Here is a 21,135-nt window from a genome sequence, read left to right as displayed (position 1 = left end):
GGGGGGGGGGGGTAAGCAGAGGCAGATTAAGGAGTACTGGGGCCCTTGGCAAGCACAAAATTGGAGGCCCCCTCCCCACATGGGAGCTGAGCTGCAGGGATGGAGAGGGACCCCTTCATCTCCTCGTGCTGGAGCAGGAGGCTGGGTGGACCCTGCTGAGGTGAGGGGCACATGCCTGCCTCTTCTCCCTGCTCCCTGCCCCCTCTATGGCCAAATGTACACACACACAGGCATGCACACTCTACTCTCACTTTCTGCTCATGGACACAGACACGCACAGATACACACTTTCCTCTCACAGGACATCCCCCATCCCCGACTGTTGATTACATGAAGGCAGCCCTCCCCCCACATGAGCTGCCTGGGGCAGGGCTTGTATGGCATTTAAGATCAGGGCCTGTGCCAAAGCAGTCAGTCTGGCATTGGAGGTCACAGCAGAAAGAGCTCTGCAGTAGGATGGCTGAGACTGAGGATTATGCCTGTGGTCCTGCTGCACCTGGGAACTAGAAGCAAGGGCTGAGGGGCTTGCAGACTCAGTGACCCAGGAGGAGGAAAAATCTGTTATGCAGCCAGTAGGGTTAGAATTTTAGTTCAGCCCAGAGACTTATATTTTTGGTTTACAGTTATACCGGAAGACTAGATTGAAACTAGAAAGTGAAAAGGAGGTCTTAGTAGTGCCAGACTGGCACAGAGAGGCTTGATCCTGCTGGAGGTAGGGTTCAAGCTGCAGGATAGCTCAAGAAGGTGAGAACCATGGCCATGGGCCCAGAGACAGAGAAAGAGAGAGACAGGGTCAGGGGCCCTAGAGTGGCAGAACAAGGACCAAGGGCCAGGGAGGCAAGAGACAGGGGCAGGGGCCCAGTGCTTGTGAGGGGCTAGACCAGAAAAAGGATGAGGCAAGAAGGCATAGAGGGATGAGGCTGGATTTGGGCTGTAAACCCACTGAGATGATTTCTTGTTAACATCTGTGAGGCATAAGCATGACTGTAGGGGAGGTCAGAGGCCTTGAATATCCCATAAGGCTACAGGTGCCCCTGGGGTGGGGGGGCACACCTAGTGTGAAGGCTATTTTGAGGACAAGCATGGTCCAAAAGGGATCCACTGGCAGAAAGACAGAGTGGGGCTGTCTCTGGGACCCTTGGGAAGCCTCCCTTTCCAGAATTAACATAGAACAAGTCATGGCAGGAAGGAGAAAAGGGAGCATAACCTAGAGTTAGAGGAGAGCAGGAGCCATGTGGCCATCAGGGGGCATCACAACCACCCAGGAGCACCAGTTCTATTACAGGCCCATTTAATGAAATAGTCTGCAGTCTTGAGATATTTTGTTTCTTCTTGGTTCACTGTTAATCTGCATCTGCCTGAGCTGCTCCAGTATCTCATGGGAGAGGTAGTTTAGCTAGCGTGGCTTGGCCCAGCTCAGACTTCTGAGGTCTCCAGCCATTTAATTTCCCAATATACACTATGATGGTGAGACCTCAATGATGCACTGCAACTGCTCACACAAAGGGGATATTGTAATATCATATTTACCTGAATCCAACACAGCCCTGAATTTATGATGACCCTTCCAATAATTAGATACTATACATGGAATATGTATAAATTTGTTATAATTTTCCATGTATAGAATTTAATTAATGGAGGGTCATTTTAAATTCATCTCCCACCACTGCTGCATCAGGGAAAGCAGTGGTAGGGGGTGTATGAATGGGGGGGCAAGCAGTTGGGGAGGGCAGTGAGGGGGGAGGCAGTAAGGATCTCAGGCAGTGTGTGTGTGTGTAGGGGGGTCAAGCCCCCCCCAATTTCCCCCTGCTGCCTGTCCGTCTCCAAGTACCACCCCCCCACTGCATGTCACCTTGTGTCTGGCCCCCTAGCATTTCTGCCCCACCAAGCCTCAGGCCCTCTGTCCCCTTTCCCCCCATCTCTCCTCCTGCAGCCTTTCCCCCCCCACATTTCTCCTCCTCTGAAACCTTGGGCCCCTGGCCACCACTGCCAATGGATCAGGCAGGGGCCAGAGCAAGCACATGGTCAGTACACCAGGCTGGAGCAGGGATGGAGCCTGCAATGCTAAACCAAAGGTAAACAGTGGGTGGTGGGAGTCAGGGAGCATCTCCAGGAAGAGACAGGTGATGAGAGTGGGAGCAAGGGGTTTGAGGCTGCAAGCAGGAGCGGCTGAGGGGAGGCAGAGGCTGTGGGAGGGCAGGCAGCAGGCTCTGATCCTACAGATAAATGGGGGAAATTTTAATTGGCAGGGAAAAACCCTCATTTTAGAATCAAGTAAATATAGTATGGGTAATGTAGTCTGATCTGGGAACCTGACCCATCCAGGAGAATGAGGTATCCAAGCAGCAGTTCCCATAAGGCACTATGGCAGCCATGGACAATTGGTACCACCTTAGTCAGGGAGGGCATGTGCTCCCCTGCAGCGACCAGTCAGCAACTGGGGGGGGGGGGGTCCCCTGCAGCCAATCATACTGACCGGGGGGGAGTCTCCCATGGCCGATCACGTTGGCTGGGAAGCAGCTGTGGTGCTCCTGGAAGCAGCTGCAGCACTCCCGCTCCCTGGCCGGCACTCACAGGGGGGGTACCGGCACTCCTGCTTGCCCCCCTGCTCATTGTCTGAGTGGGGTGTGCCGACACTCTCAGGGGGTGTACACATCGCCACTGATGGCAGCTCAGGTGATTGCTAAGTAATGTCAGCCTGAAATGGAACTAAACAGTCTATTGGATTTTCTTGCTGGAAAATTGAAATATTTCCACAAAATCAATATTTTCCCCTGGAAATCTCAGGTATTTTGGAAAACACATTTTCTGTAACAAAAAATAAGGATTTTTTGGAAATTTTCCAACCAACTCTACTGGTGGGCAAGGGAGATTTCCAGGATTAATGTGTAGTTTCCATTTAGCTATGTAAAGTTATTTTGTTAGGCAGCCAAACAAAAATAAAGGAAGAAAAAACAAAATCCAGATGCTAGTTACAATTTAAGTGCACAATTTTTGTTTATAAAAATCTCTGTAAGGAGTGAAGGCATTTGTAGTGCTAATTATAAATACAATTGTTTCACTGTCCAAGTAGGAGTTAATACATTACTTTGCTGTTTGTTTCTGTCAATGTCTTATTAGCATTGAGTTTGCCTTATTAAATTCATACTGCAACCCAGTAAATCTGACTTTCCTTTACAATTCTTAAATGGTTCCTGTCCCCTTTCAAACATTATCTTATATAAATAAGATATATATAAATAATATGACATCTAATTTTACAGGAATTTTAAGTATCTCAAAGGCAAATGGGCCCAATAATGTAAATCAGAAGTGTAACTTCACTGCTGATTTTTCACTATTGCAACTGAGATCAGAATTAGGGTGAGGGTTCTGACGCTTTACTTTTTTAACATCTTTTAGTGGAAGAAGACCATTCCCCTACTAAGAAGGCTACTCTTTGGGGAACCTGACTCCCCCACTTTTCTGTGCATCAGTAATATAACACTTTGAAAACAACTACATTTATTTTTCTTTCTTTCTTTCCTCTCCAGTGAATTCAGTGTTGTTGAAAGGTGCTGGATTGGCAGCCCTAGAAGCTGAAGTGTTCTGCTTACCCTCAGAGTTCTAAGGTAGAGTCAGCTTGCTAGTATAAAAAGGGAAGAGGTGACACAGGTTCTTTGTTTAGCTTTCCATTGCGTCCAGACATCTTAAAACGTAACGCTCGTCTTTCTCCTTGTTACAGTAGTCATCTAAGTCCACTAAAACTCTGGGTATTATATAGTTTATGGATGACTTAATACTCATTTAAAGATGGGAGTTAGATAAATTACACTTTTATGCTTGCTATAGACGCATGTTTCTCCTGGGGCAGCAGTGTGTCTATTTGAATCAGGGAGTCCATAACATAGCAAAAGGGCTACCTTTATGCTTATAAAAATGCTTTGCTTTCATGGCAAACTGAGAAACAACAACAACAATAAAACAAACCTGAAAATATATTAAGATTGAGGATTGTTCCTTCCTGTGCTTATGCAGCCCCCTTGCATTTTTCCATAGTTCCTGTGGTTTAGACTAATTTGAGTTTAAGCACAGTTTTGTTGGTCAGTGTTGGGCTAAGATGGGTGGAGAACCACAGGACGTAGTTTTCCCAGTGTTGATGTAGGATGGCTTGTCAAACTGAATTGTTTTAAAACAGTTTTAATCTGGTTCAGTGAATGTAATTCTTGCCTTAATATAAGAGTGGGCCCAAGACTGCGAACAAAGGTATCAACTGTGACTACGTGTTATTGTGATGTGACTCTCTGTGCATTAGACAGGCAGCATCTTCTAACCATAATTGGCTAGAGCTACACCTGTCACAGCAAGCTGTTTTTACACTGTAAGACTAAATGGATGCTAAATGAATATGGAAGGCAGCAAATACAAAACTGATGAGGAAATATTTTCATGCAATACAGAATTAACTTGTGGAACTTGCTGCTACAGGATCTTAGCAGGATTAAAAAAGAATTGGAAATTTGTCGGGAGAACAAGGCAATCCCTGTTATTATAAAGATAATGGAAAGTATAATGTAATGTAAAGTCTCTTTCAAGGTATAAGCTCAAGCTGACCTCTAATTTATTTGGGTTGGGAAATAACATTCCCTAGCAGCAGATTTTTCCAAAAAAACTACCTTCCAAAGCAGTAGGAGTTAGCTATGGCCTGAGACAAGATACTGGCTTAGTGGATTTTTGGTCTGATTTAGTATGCTAGTTGCTATATTTCAAATATATCTTGGATATACTCAGTGTTCCACGGTGGTTTTAAAGTAACTTTTAAAACCAAATATTGATGCAGTGTTGCATTTCTCAGAACAAAATAATGTTCTATAGAGTGTGGATAAGGATGTAGAGAGCTTGCTAACAGTTTCTCATTCGTACCTCTATCCCTCAAGGAAAGATTCGTTCTGTGATTTTCTGTACTAGAAGGCTGATCAGCTGTGAATATTCAAGTGTAATGTACATCTGGAATGAAGCACCAACTGCTGTGAGATGCATAACAGTACTAATTGCAATTTAATGTGTTAATTTTCACGCTATATTTCAGGCAGTAGTAAAAAAAATCCCAATTAGTTAAGATTTAGCTTGAGTCAGTACTGAAGTTATCAACAGTTTAAACTATACAGGCATGTGAAATGCTGAGTTTGAGCACTGCATTCCTTAAACATATTTTATCTCCTCTGAAAATTTCAAGATTCTCTGTAGTGTTACAATGGCAATTCTAACCTCTTTGAATAACAAGTAAAATCCTGATGTACTGTTAAACCCTTATTGTTGCTTTGTCTCAGTGTATATATTTCAGGTTCAGGTGTTATGCCATATAACTAGGAATTGTGTAGTCAATCAGGAATGGAAAAGTAGTAGAATAATTTATGCTTTAATGTAAATGACACCTTTGCTTAGAATACAGCTGCATTAGTAGAAACACATTTTTAATAGAAAAACATACCAATAGTTTCCCTGCTCAGGTTAAAAAAGGGCATATGTGGCATTGTGTAAAAGAGATTATTACAGAACAATAGGCACTGACATAGCCAGTAAAATGAAACCATAAGGAGGCTTTTTCCATGCTATAATTTTGAAGGGAAATCTTCCCATGGTAGTATGGTGCAGTTCCATGGATTATCAGAGGAGTCTAATCACTGGGGTAGATGAGACATCATGTCATTTAGACTTTTTTTCAAAGAGACGTGCAGACATTTTGTATTTTTGTTAGCTCTGATGGAGCTATGCAAGTAGTAGTGGAAGAGTTGCAGATGTTCTAGGACAGATCACTTGTAGAGGGGGTCTGTTTCTTGCTTACAGGGTTTGGGTAGATGTGGTACACTTTGATGCCCAGTGGCAGAGTGGCTTAGGTGTCTCAGATCCACAGGTAAGAAACTGGACTTCGGTTGATGGCAGCTCACAGCTGTGAGGCAGCTGTGAATGTGTACCTGGTTATTCAGGCAGGGGAGCCAAAGGCAGCCAGACATCACTTTCCTGTGTGCCATTAGCTTCAGAAAAGGGCATGCTTTACCCATGCTAATTTGATAGACTGCTTAGGCCTGAAAAATGTTATTCAACACTGCCCAGCCTGATCATCTTTCCAGCACAAACTGAATGGGAAACACTGCTGTTTTGATATAATAAAGTTTTACAGCTATTTTGCATAGTGAAAATGACAAGTGTAGTGTAATGGTGCATTACATGTACGCAGCCTTAGAAAGTCTTTTCCACAAAGTAAGCTTGGGTGATTAGTACCAAGGTCTGAGCCTCTGAATTAGCCTTGTCCAAGTGTGAGGAACCATGTTCTCCAGCTTGCTGTGTCCTTACTGATGCTGCATTTTCCTGTATATTTTGGTAGGGCATCTGGGGGACATCCCGTGGATCCTTCTGCTGCAGTAAACTGAACTGCTCTGAATCTTTTCCAGGGAATTGTAGAAGTATTTGTCTATTCCCTGAGCATGAAGGGAGGGCACTGGAGGACTATCAGCACTCAAGGTTTAGTTTGCATTCTCATTGAAAAGTGGATGGGTTACTAGTCCAAGTAGAAAGCCTAGCTTGGATTTTAAGGCATGCCCTCAGCTGAGTCAGCTGGCATGGTAGCAAGCCTGAGTTAATTTTTTGTTGCTTTTAGTATCTTCAGTTCTTTTCTTGTATACAGAGAACCCAATTTTCTATGGCAGTTTTACTTTGCTGAAATTACTCCTGATTTGTACCTGTGCAAGTAAAGGGTTTTATTTTATCCTTCTTTTGCTTCTCAGAAGAGTAATCACTTAAAAATCTGTCATAGGTAGATTGAATAAAAGATAAAGGATTTAAATATGAAGTATCTCAAATCAACATTTTTGCTGATATTTTGCAAACGGGGAGAAAATACAGTGCCTTAATGTTACGTTACTTCACTTGTTTGTTGAAAAGATTATCTCCCATTATCTCCACAATATGGAACTGGTACATGATGGATGGTTTATATATACCTTTATTCAACAAAAATAAAATGCACAATAAAGAAGGGGAAATCATGTCCCCATTTAAGCTGATGGGGCAGCTCCTCTTGGCTTCCACAGGGTCAGGTTTTCCCCCTTGGTTGCCTGACCATAAAACAAAATGATTAGAGTTATTGCACACACGTGCACAGAGTACTTAAGGCATGTCCTCTGAGATCTTTCCTTAGGGATCTATATAAAATACCTCTCACAAAAACTAGCCTATATGTAAACAAAGGACCCCCATCCAGTCACTGTAACAAAAAGTCCCATACAATTCCATACCTCTTGTCTTACTGCCAGCCTGGTTAAGACATCAGCATACTACTTAACAGAATCAAGATGCATTTACCATATGTGGTACTAAAATTGCTACTCAGAATGCTCTGAATTCTGCCCACATAAAAAACCTCCCCTTTATCATATAGTGGATGAATATTTTTCCTTTCTCCTTAAATTTATGTTAACTTTAGACTTATCTGAGCTCAATCTCTCCCGTTATTATATTGCAAACAGTAGTCAATGGGTTGCTGGCTTGAAATTGCCTGGATTTATTTTAAGGTCAAGTCAACCGTCGTTGACCCAAGTCTGAACCAAAATACATTCCAAGAAGATTCTGCTACAGGATATCTAAGACAGAGTGACATTGTAACGAGCTCGTGGATTCAGTTCAGTACAACAGAGTCCCTAAGCCGTTCCTTTGGTTTCATAAAAGAGCCCTCACTTGAGGAAACTCAAGGACTGACTTCTACACCTAGCTGTGACTTCTCATAAAATGAAATTTATTGATTGCAGTCCCTTGTATGCTGTATAGAAGAGGGCAGATATGTATTTATGTGTGATGTGCACGATCAATGTGTTGCCTTTATGGCTTTGTGTGTAAGAGCTGAGAAAGACCAGTAAAACAATCTTTATTCTTGCTTTTTTTTAAAAAGAAACAGAAAAGTAGAGCACTCTTGTGATGTCCTGCTGGATACAGTGTCATTACAGACTGATGTTATAAACCAACAAAAGTACTTTGAGGTTTCAGAACTCAAACATCACTAGTTCAGCTTCCTGAATTTATCCTGGAAAACAAACTGTTCTTTTTTTTAAAGATAATGTTTCTTTCTTGCATGTAAAAAACAAAGAACCATCTCCCCCAATGTGTCCTCCCAAATGTAATGTCTTACGCTAGCTAAATTTGGGTTTGCAACAAAAATAATTAATTTCAAAAAGTGTTAAAATTGAACATTTTGACTTTTTCTAAATATTCCACTTTTGACTGAAACTACTTGCTGGATTTGATCGTTCCCCCTTTTCTCTACTGTAATTGGGGCTGAAGGGAGATTTAGGAAGAGACTGGTGCTGGAAAGGACCCAGCTGATGCTGAGGGAAGAGAACATAGGGGAATGAGTCCAGCAAGAACAGGTAACAAACCCTATAGGGCATTGCAGAGGGGAGACCACATGCCAGGAGACCGCAAAGGCTGCTTCATCCTGTTAGGTGCAGTGGTGTCAGGACAGGTAGGTATGGTCAAGGACTGACCTTTGAGGATAGGTGAGCCAGCTGGCATGGTACAATTCCCTCTCCCACTGATATCAAGGTGTGGCAGAAAAGTCAGGTGGGGAAAGTGGGAGTGAGAGAGACTTGATTTGTAGGGGGACCATGTGGACTGCTCCATGCCTGAAAAGGGGTGATCAGTAGGTAGTCACAGGGGGTACTAGTCTAACTCTACATTCCCCTAATGGTGGGTCTGACACTAGTTACTATATAGTCCAAGTTCCAATATGAACCAGTCTACAGTTTCACTGGCTTTGGGGATCTCCCAGACCAGCTAGGGCTCAGACAAGGCAAGGCCTCTGGTATATCCCTCCCTAGCAAACAAGCCTGAAAACACGGCCTTTAAAAATTTCTGGGAAATAGGTGAGTCTTCTCAGATGCCAGCCAACCTTACCCCAAGCTCTGCAATACCGAACCTGCCAGCTATCAATGGGGCTACTGGGGCTGACGTGTTAGCAGAGCAATTGGAACCTGGCTATGTCATAGTGCTAGCAGGTGCCATGGAAATGGAAGAGCAGGGGGTTGCTAGGCGAGTAGGGGAAACATTCAGAGAGATGGAGATGGTCAAGATGGAAGTGGTGGAGCAAGGGTATGAGGACATGGAAGTCACCGAGCAAGGGCATGAGGAAATGGAGGTCCCTGAACAAGGCTACAAGGAAGTGGAAGTCACTGAGCAGGGGTATGTCTTCCCATACACCTTCCCATCTCCACTGTCCCAATACTGACCCCAACTCTGGCCTCCCCCTCTGCCACTGATAGGCCCCTGGTCCCTTCCCCTAACAGTGGAAGCATATTACAATTTGATTTGCCCTCAGATGCCAGCCCTTGATCACACCTGCTTATTCTAATAACATTTCTCTCTTTTCTTCCCCCTCAGGACATGGATTGAACTCCTCTCCCCTGCCCCACCCTGGACAACTCCACTTGGGCTCTCAATGAGCCTGCTCTCCTGAAATGGCTCTCGTTAGGGTCCTTGCTGACCCTTTCTCACCAGCATTTCCTCTCTGCTGTGTTGGATATTGCCATTTATCCTTTCCTCCTGTGCATCTTGCCCTCTGGGACCTTTTGAGATGCTGCCTTCTCCAGGGTGCTAGAGGCTTCAGAGAGCTGAGATGTCTCCAGGCAGATCAAATGGCTGGAGCACTTGACCAGGGCTTTTACACTCTTTACCAGGGTTTTTACCTGGGCTGCCCCTGCTTGCGATGTGGATAGCAGGGGAAAGTCATAGAAAAATAGAGCTGGAGGGCACCTCAGAAGATCATCTAGTCCTACTCTTTGCTTGAGGCGGGAGCCTCTGTGTCCAAGCTGTCCCAAACTAGTGTTTGTCTGACTGGCACTTCCAGGGATGGAAATTCAACCACCGTGCTGGATAAGGGGTCCTAACATGTAACTACAAGTCAGTCCTCTGTGGGTTTCCCTAGAGGGCTGTGATTCTCTTCATAGCCAGCCTGTAGAACTGCAGCATTAGGATAAACCTGTTGGGTTGGTGGGTCTGCAGCTGAGACGATAATGACAGGTGTGTGTCTTATCCATCTGTGTGGCCTGCTGTGAGGTAAGAGGAGCAGCACAAACAGAAACTTGTTTAGAGGGTGAACTTGCTGCTTCTTTTCTTCTTTGTTCTTCCAGGAGATGTTAAACTGAAGCTCTCACAGTTTAGTTCATCCTTCAGGGTGAGTTGAGTCCTTTCGTTTGTGGCAAGGAAACTAGAAAGAAAAGGCATGTGACTTGTCAGTGGCAGCTAGAAGAAGACCCTAGGAAGCCTGGTCCACTTGGTGACTAATCACTAGAGAACCACTCTCCACACTGGTCAGAACTGGAAACAGAAGCCAGATACTCTGACTCCCAGACTCCCCAGGCCAAGAGACCAACAGCATGGTTTGTCTAATGGCCCCATGCCGTGCCACCTTAATTTATTTTGTATCACTTGTTGCTTATGCTAAGTTGGAACTGAGCTTTCTATAGGCTGGCTTCTGTCCATGTATGCTATTCATCCAAATGCAGATGTCCATCCTGGGCACTTCTGCACCTTGGGAGGTGGCAGCATCAGTGCCTGTGTTGCTGGCAGTAGCAGGAGGGCAGGCAGCACAGTGGCTGCTATGTTTGTGCCCTCTCCCCATTCAGTGCCCCTATTCTGCCTTAGCTATGCTACTGTCTAAATGTATGCGCCAGAATGTTTTCATTAGGAACAAAGGACCAAAAGGAACTGCTCAGGTCTCTGTGTCCTGTATTTCACAATCATAGGCAACTGCCTTCAAGTTTGGAGGAGAAAATTTTTAAAACTAATGTTTATATCTTCATTGATAGTTGCAGTAACTGCTGAAAGCAGGATTTCTCATTCAAAGACTTATTTTATCTTCCACAGAGTCACACTTCAGTACCTTTTCAATAAATTGCAATAATGTCTATGAGACTAGATTATGAAGCCACAAATAACACCTATAGGTTACATCTTTACTTAGCAGAAGATGAGTAAAGTGGAAATGAACTGTGAAGAAGAGAACTATGTTCAATAATTATTAGCTACACGGGTTATATTCTTAATTACGCTAAAATAGATTTTTCTTTAAAGCAGTCTTTGTATGCAGTCTTTGCATTAAGTCCTTGCATTAAGAACGTACATTGATTTCTCTGTCTTCATAGTGTATTGGAATGCTTGCCACACCTGGTATTTGGCTTTTTTGGAAACTCGCTAAAAATGACATAGCTGCAATTCCATTCATGATTGATGGAAAGTGTCCTGTGAGGCAGCTGGAAACAAGTATTAACCTCTCTAGCATGGGTTGCTGCAGCTGCTAAACTAAATTATAATGAAAGAAAGAGAAAGTAGAGCCAAAGCATGGGCTGCACCACTGATTTGATATACATGTAATAATATATGCATTTTGTCTATAAATCATCATTATTCCTTTTTGTTGTTATCTGTAAAGTACAAATGTTGATGTGTGTGGGTGACATTAATCCCTACTCAAGAGACTCAAATCATATAGGTAGTATACATATTTAAGGAAGCATTCACAGCATTACAAACTTTAAGTCTCCCAGATATTTGGTATTATTTTTTAAGGCCTCAGTCCCTGGAGTCCTGTAATTACATAAGACTTTTTTGTGTGTTTTTAAAAATAAAGTTTCCATGCTCACTTTTTACAAGAGCAGCTCCAAAACCAAGGCTCCTAAAACTAGAAGGGGAAAAAACCTCACACTTTTTAAAATAATCTTGTGAGGTTGGGATTTTTAGTATTTAGGTTTGGGAACACCAAGGTTCAGCACTAGTACTGGGTGGTAGGGGTTCTGGTGTCAACTTTACCTTAGGTGCTGCTGGCCTGATCTTTTAAAGACCTTGGTGACAGTGATCATTCAACCTTGTGGAAGCAGGAGGCACCCTCCAAAGTGGAACCTGAGAGTAGGGGCCCTGAGAAACCCTGCTTCTGGTACCTTGGGGAAATAACATAGCATGGTAAGGGCTGGAGCTCTTGTGTTCTTACAGGGAAGGTGGCGGTGGCTAAATGGCAGAGGAAGTAGGGGGCCCAATTTGTAAGCTCCTGTTCCCTCCATATTGGAGGACACCCAAGAGCTGGCTGTATAAACAGACATTGGTTCCCACTCCTCTGACCGGATACTTCAGAGCCCGAGGCCACAAGCCTCCCCCTCCTTGTCTGGTCTTTCTTATGGTGGGCACCTCCCGAAGTACATAACCAGACATCCAGCGCAGGCAGAAGGAGGAGAGAGAGCAACGGGATGATGGACTGCAGAGCTGCACAGCCCTGAGAATGCTGCAAATGTCATGAAACTGGTGAGGGGAGAGTCTCCATGATGCAGGAGTTTGGAGGAATACCTGGCAATGGGTACCAAAGCCCTGGGAGCAGGGGAGGGGAGAGAAGGCCCCAGGAAGCCACCACGGAGTTGGACCGAGAGAGGGAGGATCTCTCGTTCTTGATCAGGGCCTGAGGAAGTGAACAGGTGCCCACCATAAGAAAGACCAGACAAGGAGGGGGAGGCTTGTGGCTCCAGGCTCCGAAGCGTTGGGTCAGAGGGGTGGGAAGCAACCATTGAGAATGAATTAGGTTGTGTGATTTGCACCCTTAGAAAAGCGAGAACTTTGCTTGATGGACGGACCTAGCATCTAATTAATTGAGAGTGATTTGATGAGCCAATGGAATTAATTGGATGAGCTGATTCTCTTAATGACTAATGAATTAGTCATTAAGAGAATCACTAATGGGGAGGTGGAGGCCCACAGAACTACCTTGCGTGTGACCAGAGTGAGACTCCTATTGATGACAAGAAACCCTCCCAACAACATACAAGAACAAGGCATGGCAGGTGAAAGGAGGGTCTGTTCTAGTAAGCAGGACACGCTGAGGGTCCAGCTATCTAACCCCAAGAGTCGGTATTTCAGGGACCTAAGCTCTCATTTCAGTGTGGCACAGGTCGTACCTGCGACACTGCTTACAAATCTGTTGAGCTCTTCTAAAAATCTGATTGATTCTGGGCACTGAGCTCTGATCCCAAAATTACCACAGTCTTTTAGAAAATGAGTTCATTGGGTACAAAGGAGAGGAGAGGGCTTTAGAGCAGGACACAAAAGTAATTAAAGTAGCATGGCTAAACCCATGAGTCATGACCCAAAAGTGGGTCGCAAGAATATACGAAAGGGTTGTGAACGAATTTTAAAAATGGATTCTCCTTTAAAGGAGAAAAAGGTGGGAAATACTAGCTTTTCCCTGGCTGGCTGGCTGGCAGAGTTCCAGGCTGTGAAGGGCTGCTTGGGGCCCTCCATGCCCCACACACCCATCCCCTACTCTGCACACTGGAGGACTGGGGCCTGGGGGCAGGGGACAGCAGGTTGGGAGTGAGGGGCACTGGGTCAGGACTGGCCATTGATGTTTACAAATGGGTCCTAGTACAAAAAAGGTTGAGAATCACTGGATTAAGGCAAACAGAATAAGGACAGTAGATACAACAAACATGCCCTCTAATAGTCATGTCAGAGTCTATTTGGCTCTAGTGTAAGGGGATGGTCATTTTGCAACGGACAGTTCCAGTGGGAACAAGGAATGTGGGCAGTTCCACTAGACTTGCTTTGCCTTATTGTTCCATGTGCAGCCATAAACGCCTTGTGCCTCCTGAGGCTGGGGGGACACAGTGACTACCTGCAGGCAGCAGCAGCAGGGGCATGGCAGCAGTGAGCGGGAACCAGCCACAGCAGTTTTGGCGGTGGGGGAAGGAGGAGCGGGTGGAGAGGTGGTGAGCGTCAACTGGTGATCGGTGACTGCCCACCGACACTGCCGGCAGTATCGGTGGTGAGATGGGGGGTAATGGTGACCAGTGACCACCCGTAGACACTGCTGGCAGCATCAGCAGTGGCCAATCTCAGGTGGTGTGTGACCAATCTCAGGGGGTGCATGTGCACCCCCTACGCATCACCAATGTGCGCAGCTTTACTGGTAATAGAAATAAATAAAAATTCAGCAGAAGAAAGGGGCTGCTGGGCACCAGCTCATCTATCAAGCGAAGGGGCTTGGCCTAGCTAGCATATGCGACACTGGGTTTGTTGTCTGGAGACCAGAGGCCAGATCTTCAGCTGGCATAATTTGTCCCATCTCCTCAGTCAATGGAACTATGATGATTTATACCAGGTATAGGTCTTCCCCTGGATTCTAATCCTGGCTGTGCCACTGATCTACTGGGTGACATTTGGTTATATACACTGTAATTTTTTTGGACCAAGGACTGTTATTACTATGCGTAAGGTTTAGTGCTTTAGGGTCCTTATCTCTGTTGGCCTTTAAGCCTCTAAATGCTATTCTAATACAGATGATGATGATGATAATAATACAAGTGCTCAGAGCAAGATTAGAATAAAATGACCAACTGCCTGGGATTTTCTGGAATGGTCCCCCATTTCAGGGTTGGGACCCCATGTCCCTGAGGATGCCCTAATATGGGATATTCATCCCAAATTTGAAAAATTGTTCCCAGATCTGCATTAGACAGCATCCTGAGCTGGGCTGGTTTGCAAACTACAATTGCCTAGGAGCTCTACTCTGGGCATGTCTACACAAGACACTAGAAGCACAGTAGACTAATCATTAGCACATCTTGGCAAAAGCTGTGTAAATGTGCTAATGCTCAGTAGATTTAGTCTACTGTGAGTTAGCATCACATAAAAGAAGTGAGCTGGCACTACTGCATGGTACTGCTGATTACAGTGTTAAGTTTAGTATCTGTTATTACAGGTACTAAACAATGCACTGTAATTATGGCACATTTAATGCATGTGTAGATATTCTCACTGACTATCACAGGTCAGTTTCAGGGCTACTAATAGCTTCTGGGTCTGTCTCACTTATTTTGCCCCTTGAACAAACATGTTGGTGGCTAATCTTTGTTAGCATTACCCCACTCTGGTGATTGTGACAGTAGGAATTTATAGGACAAAACCTAAATAGAATGTGTCTGAAATTTTCCAAGAGGCATCAAATTGCTTTTAAGGTCTTAATGCTAACCAACAAAAGCCAGGAAATTCAATGTTACAACTGACACTCCACCTTCACTTCATGCTTTTATACCTCTTTTATCCCAAGTGGCATGAGTGAGACAGGAGAACAGTACTAACTTTGGATTTCCTGACTTTTGTTAGTGGCTGCTTAACCTGATTTAGATGTTGGCTTAGTATTAAATGACATGGGTTATTTTCTACTGTAGAGTAAAATGACTCTGAAAAGCACCACAGCAATTATTGACCTGGATAAAGTCTTACTACTTTTTTAGTCTCTCTCCTCAAAGATCTTTACAGAAATGGCTCTTTAGGTAGTGATTTCTTTTTTATTAGTCTGGTCATTTGTACTGTTCTTCCATCATCACATCCATCATCACATTCACATTATAAGGTCTGTGACAGGGAGACAACAGAAAATGAGCCGGTTTATAAGAAGGAGGAAATTAATACTGATTTTTGGTACGGTGCCCCAGCAGCTCTTATTATAAAGATCATGGGAGGTTATTTCACTTCCTTGTACCAGCTCCATGGAGCCTCAATTCCAGTTTATTGCCTATGCGTTTGTGTTCCTTCAGGCTTTTGCTTTGTTTTTCTGTTTAAGAGAGACTTGGTTGCTGGGTGTGTTTATGCTTCGGATCTGAGTAACAGTGTTGGCTAGAGTGCTATGCTCTGTCTCCAGATAAATGATGACATCTCTCTCTTTAAGACGCTCTTACACAAATGTGTGCGTGACACTGCACAGTCTTGTCTTTGGTTTGTGTCATCCCTCCTGTTGTGCAATTTACAAACATTTGTTGCTTTTAAGTATTTCTGTGGTCTTGAAAAACTCCCCCACCCTTCTGTTATGTACTTCCTATCACTCCAAAAATCTTTCAAGTGCTTGTGGGTGCCAAGTTACATTTTCGTATTTGCTTAGACCAGGCTAAAACTCAGCACTCCTTTATGTTCTGTTAGAAAGGGAAGCCTGAGCATAAAATACAGCTTCTAATCCTTGATTCTAGGTAAGAGGAGAAGATGGGAGAGGAAAAGAGGGGAGAAGCAGGTGGGTGGATAGAGCGCATTACAGCTTTTGTGTGTATTTCTCTAATACAAGCAGTAGAGGGTTCTGCTCTTCTGAGGCAATGGAAGGCTATGTGGTGAAGGCAATTAGGTAGTAGAAAAAAACCTTGGGTTCAAGCCCTACCTATTTTCACAGTATCAGTGCCTGACCTTGGTCAAGTCATTCAGTGGTTTAGTTCTCTTCCTGTGATACAGGATAACACTTCCTTTCTCCCATCCCCTCCTGCCTTATCTATTAAAGTCATGAACTGTTTGGACTGGGACTACCTATCAATATGTTTGTACGCAGCAGCTAACACCAGGGAGCCCCAAACTCTAACAGTTGCTTCCCTATGGTGATGCTGACCTCAGACAGTCGGAAGGGTCTTCAAGTGTCATCTAGTCTAACCCTCTGCATAGATGCACTGTTCCTAAACCATCCCATGTGTACAGGGGTCCATCCTCATATTAGAAGCCTCCAATGCAGGAAGTTGCACTGTTTCCCTAGGCATGCATTCTTAAAATTAGGGAAGTTCTTCCTGATATATTTTTCATTTGGTTAGAAAAACAATGAGATGCCAACATTGTCTGTGGAGCTGGTAGACACTAGAACTATATACTGAAATGCCTTACTGGTAACCAAACTGTCTACTCTTTTCCCAAGTGGCTATGGCAAAAAGCTTGTGTGGTATGGTATACTCATGAAATCTGGCAAAGATGTGCTTTCTACCAATAGCATAAAAACAACCCTCCCACGAGCAAAAATATTGGCAAGAATTCAGTTTGCTAGTATAACTGCATCTATACTGGAGGTTTCCGTCCAATATAGCTCTATCAGGTTCACATCACCTTCCATCCCTGACTGACTGACATGGTCGAGGTAGCAGCAGACAGAATTCTTATGTGAATGAGACAAGGACTTTGGTATCATGGCTATTTGCCGGTATAGCTCCCAAATGACCCTAGACTGGGCATCAACTTCTCTTTCACTGTTACTGCTGCAATGGAGTGATTTAACATTAGATTGTTTTGTAAATTTTTGTAGAGCATTTCATCTGTGAATGCCAACACAATCTGGCTTTCATAAGGGAAAGGGACATACTTGTCTATCCTGCATGAGTAACACATTTCCTGTAAATGATAGCTTAAGGGAGGAAACTGGAAAATTGCTAGGCACAGCCAGGGTTGTGCTCTGTGTATGGAAGGAACTTGCAGGTGATTCAGGAACAAGACAGTCTTGCATTGTGCATTGCTGGATACTAGTTGCTGGCTGTTTGGAAAAAGATATAAAACTGAATCCATTGTTTCTTGCCTTGCAGGTAAAGAGAATTTATCTGTTTCTTTGACCTAATGATTATGTTTTTCTGCCAGAATATTTTTTCTATAGCTTTTGGGCTCTGCTTCAACCAAGCACTTGAGCTTTGTTTTAAGCACATGAATAATCCCAATCCTTTTTGCACTTAATTACAGAAGTCAGTGGATTTTGGTAAGTGCTTATAGTTAAGCAGGTGCTGAAATGCTTTGCTAATTTGGAGCTACAGATCAAAGGGCTCTATCATCCCCTACCCAGGAACAATTCAAGCAGGAAAAGGGAAATGATATATTGTTCATTAGTAGGGCGGAGGTTGGGTTGTACCTCCACATAAAAACATATATTGCCTATTACTCTGTATGCATGTTGCAGAGATATGAAGGGCACCTGTAGATACAAAAGGATATTTGCAGAGAGACCCAATGCCTCCATCCCAGTCCCCTGCTCTCATTTCTCATTACAGCATAGCTTCCTCAAGCAGTAGGCAAAATATACATATGTGCATGAACTCAGGCTGTTCCCCAACCTTATCCTCTCCCTGATTTACACAGGACTGAGGGCTAGAAGGAAAGATAACATGTAATCGTTGTGTCGTGTTCCCCACCCACCCCCCGCCGATCCACTCACTCCAACTGCTGTAACCATGCAGGCATCAAGGAGATAATCAGACTCAGTTAGCATGAAGGGACAACTGTTGTTCTCTTTCATGTTGGCATAAATTTGGGGTGACTCCTTCCCAAGGTCATCCCCGTTAGTTTCCTAGGAAAGGAAGAAGCAGTAAAAGGTCCAGTTAAAATAGAGATCCTTTTTTTTAGAAGAATTAAGTGTCCTGATGGATAATAGATTTTTTTTTCTTAAGTAGAAACCTGGAATATGCAATATACTAAATAAGCTCTCCTTCCCCATGGTCTCTTGATTAGACTTTGCTTCTTAAAGGATCCTTCTGTCATGACATAAAGTGTCTGAGCTCCCTTCTTATTTTTGCTCTAGAAGAATAGCTGTTGGCACCAGAAAATCTCTTAAAAGTCCCAAGGCCTCATTCCAGATCTTTCTTGACCAGAAAAATGGGTTATATTTTAAAAACATGTTTTAACTAACCTTTTGCAACCACTATTAGAGGTTGGGGCTAGCTGCATTTAAAATGTATTTGCAGCTGGTGACTAATGCCAAGATATTTAGAAGTGCTAAAGGCTTTCTGTGTTTGTGTTTCAAAATGTGCTACTTAAAATGTATTACCTAACTTATCAACCTTGTTTAGGCAGGAGCTCCGTTACAAAGGTGCCTGGGTGCCTTCTGAGTAAAGAGGAGAATTTGGTCCCAAGTTGTTGAACTGTTTTACTTTTGCGCCCCCTCCTCCCCCCAATCCCGGTGTATGTGTGTATTCTACACATCCCACGTTGGGCGGAAGAAATGGTATAGTCTAAATATATATACTGCATTTTGTTGTCCATAGTTTATAAATGCCCGGGACTGGGAGTACATGAGTCAGAGCCTTTTCAGCTGTCAGCACTATTTTCAAGCTTCAGCAGCTAAGAGTACTTATTCACATTGCACCATTTGTATTTTCACTCAAGGGATTTACTGGTTTGTTGGCAGGTAGATTACTACATCTTCCACCAGGAAGAAAAACAGCAAGCTGTTAAAGACAACTGAGTTGCAAAACCAAATGCCTGAAAATGTTGTCTGTTCATACTTTGATTGGGTTTTGTAAAAATGTGGCCTTTGTGCTTAACAGGAGATTTGAATGACCTGATTTACCTTCAGTAACACAGAAAGTGATAGCATGACTTTAGTTGGCAAGAATCTTACTCTATGTTGCCTGTCTTTGGTGTTATCTTTTCTTGCAGCAGGTGTAGGAAACCAGGTGTGAGCTTACTGCCTCTGATTGTACAACATTTTCTTATGTCAGGAGAGAACTGTTAGCCTCCCCACCCAACTATCCCAGACAATAATCTTTTTTTCCCTTTGTTGCTGCTTTATTATGATTGAGGCTTTCTGTTCTTCTAGTGTCTGAGCCATGCAATCTTAGCTCTATCTGCCTTAATTGCAGTGGAGGTATTAAAAAACCCACTTTTCTTGGGTGTTCACAAGCTTTTGTATTTTAGGAACCAGGCACCAGTAGAGGTGGGGCTAAACATTACATAAATGGAGTTGACTTTGCAGGACACTGCTAGAATTGGAAATCATTGGAACTAGAATAGATTGCAGTTTATTTCTGCAAAGCTCTACAGAGCATGACCTCAAAGTGAAGCTCTGAGTTGCTTTACATTTATTTTTATTCATACATGCAACCCCACCCAAAAAACCCCACCCAAAAACCCAACAAACGAAGGAAAAAAAGCCAACACCCTTTATCTTGTCTGAAGAGTTTACATGGCCTGAGTTTATATGATCCTTCCCCTAGAATGCTGCCTCTTGTCTACATTTTAGAAGTGACAAATCATTTTCAGCTTCCAATGTGAAACTCTTTAAGGTCTCATTTGTATAGATACTTAAAACTTTATGAAAACAAGGCTCTTGTAAGAGTGCTGCATTTGGTGCCTCAGTTTTTGGATGCTCAAAAGCCACTGCTGGGATGTTTATATGTTTGAAATTAGGACACATTTGTTGCTTCACTGCAGAGGGAAAGGTAGCTTCTTTAAGCTGAAGTCTTTTAAGTTTTAAAGTAAAACTAAAGTAAAAACTAAAACAATTCTTTTTCATGGACAGGAAAAATAAATGTCCCACACTTAACCCAAGTATTTTTCTTAGCTGGGCCAGGGAAAGAACATTAGCTTTTAGGTTTACTTTTGGGGGATTTAGGGCATCTTCACAAGTGGAATGACAGCATCTCACACATTTTGAGGCTATTTCCTTGAGCTCATGGCAGTTCATGAGCACACCATGAAAAAGCGAGTTCTGCTTTGTGCAGTGATGATCTCCTTTCGTGCCAAACAGCAGCAACAACAACAACAAAAAGTCTGTATTGCCAAGCCATGAACAGGGAGAGGGCTCTGAACAGATCAAGACATGATGGTGTGAGGATAAAAGTCTCTAGCAGAGCTACAAAATGCACCTCTGTGTGTGTTAAAGGGATTAAAGATCTATAGACACCTGAGACAAGATCAATATTTGGTGATTTAAGGGGAGAAGCTAATGTTGACTTGGCATTTTCCCCGCCTTTTGGCAGGATGCAGGTGATTACACCCACTCCTCCTTCACATGTGCTGGGGAAGAGGAGACAAACTGGGCTTTCCCAGGGATGTGGTGCAGCATCGCCCAGCCAGGAAACAACACTCCCCCACACCTTTTATTTTCTCCCAAGTGTTTTGGGCAGAAAACTACTTACACAGCTGCCATCTAGGGGCGCTTGTCTGCAGTGTATATAACAGCGAGTCAGCTAGAAGGAGCACTCAGTCTCTTGAAAACTGCTCAGCAAGCAGCAGCTGCAGGCAGAAGGGGAGAGGGAGAGGGAGAGCCAGAAGAGGAGGTAAGGACATGATCCCTGATCCCTGATGCTAGCTCAGCGTGCTGGGGAGGGCTAAGGAGGCACAGGGGCAAATTTGCAGGGGCTGGGGCTGGAGGGGTTGGAGGGGGGTGCTGGAGATCTGCCTTCAGATCCTTGTTAAGGAAGCTGAACGTGCTTTATTGCAGTGTGGCTGGGCTCTCCTCTCCCCAAGCCCCCAAGACAAGGGCTCTTCCCTAAGTTTCTTTGTCTGTCATCCGAGATCACTGAGTGTCAGATACCAGTTGGGGGGGGGGGGGGGGGGGGG

At 43.8% G+C, this 21,135-nt stretch overlaps 1 protein-coding gene and 1 long non-coding RNA gene across 4 annotated transcripts in view; one reads left to right on the top strand and one right to left on the bottom strand.

Moving 5' to 3' along the window:
* Window positions 1-4,899: 4,899 nt before the first annotated feature.
* ACKR3 (atypical chemokine receptor 3) overlaps window positions 4,900-21,135 on the top strand; it is a 27,276-nt gene continuing 11,040 nt past the window's right edge. The window contains exon 1 of one of the 3 annotated variants that reach the window (XM_019523349.1): window positions 4,900-5,026. The gene's annotated coding sequence lies outside the window, so the exon portion shown is untranslated. Of the gene's footprint in view, window positions 5,027-17,472; window positions 17,495-20,661; window positions 20,853-21,135 lie in introns of those variants that run through there. The other 2 variants (XM_019523350.1, XM_019523348.1) reach the window with 2 other exon arrangements.
* Window positions 9,260-21,135, bottom strand: part of LOC109301947 — a 16,725-nt gene continuing 4,849 nt past the window's right edge. Inside the window, exons 2-3 of the long non-coding RNA XR_002098665.1 lie at window positions 18,011-18,142; window positions 9,260-10,237 (exon numbers count right to left, since the gene is read on the bottom strand). This is a non-coding gene — a long non-coding RNA (uncharacterized LOC109301947). The remainder of the gene's footprint in view (window positions 10,238-18,010; window positions 18,143-21,135) is intronic.

The sequence above is a fragment of the Gavialis gangeticus genome, unplaced genomic scaffold (genome assembly GCF_001723915.1).
Source record: "Gavialis gangeticus isolate Ggan-Ray unplaced genomic scaffold, GavGan_comp1, whole genome shotgun sequence".
Taxonomy (NCBI): Eukaryota; Metazoa; Chordata; order Crocodylia; family Gavialidae; genus Gavialis; species Gavialis gangeticus.
The sequence above is the reverse complement of the archived record's forward strand: the minus strand, read 5'-3'. Positions and strand labels throughout refer to the sequence as shown.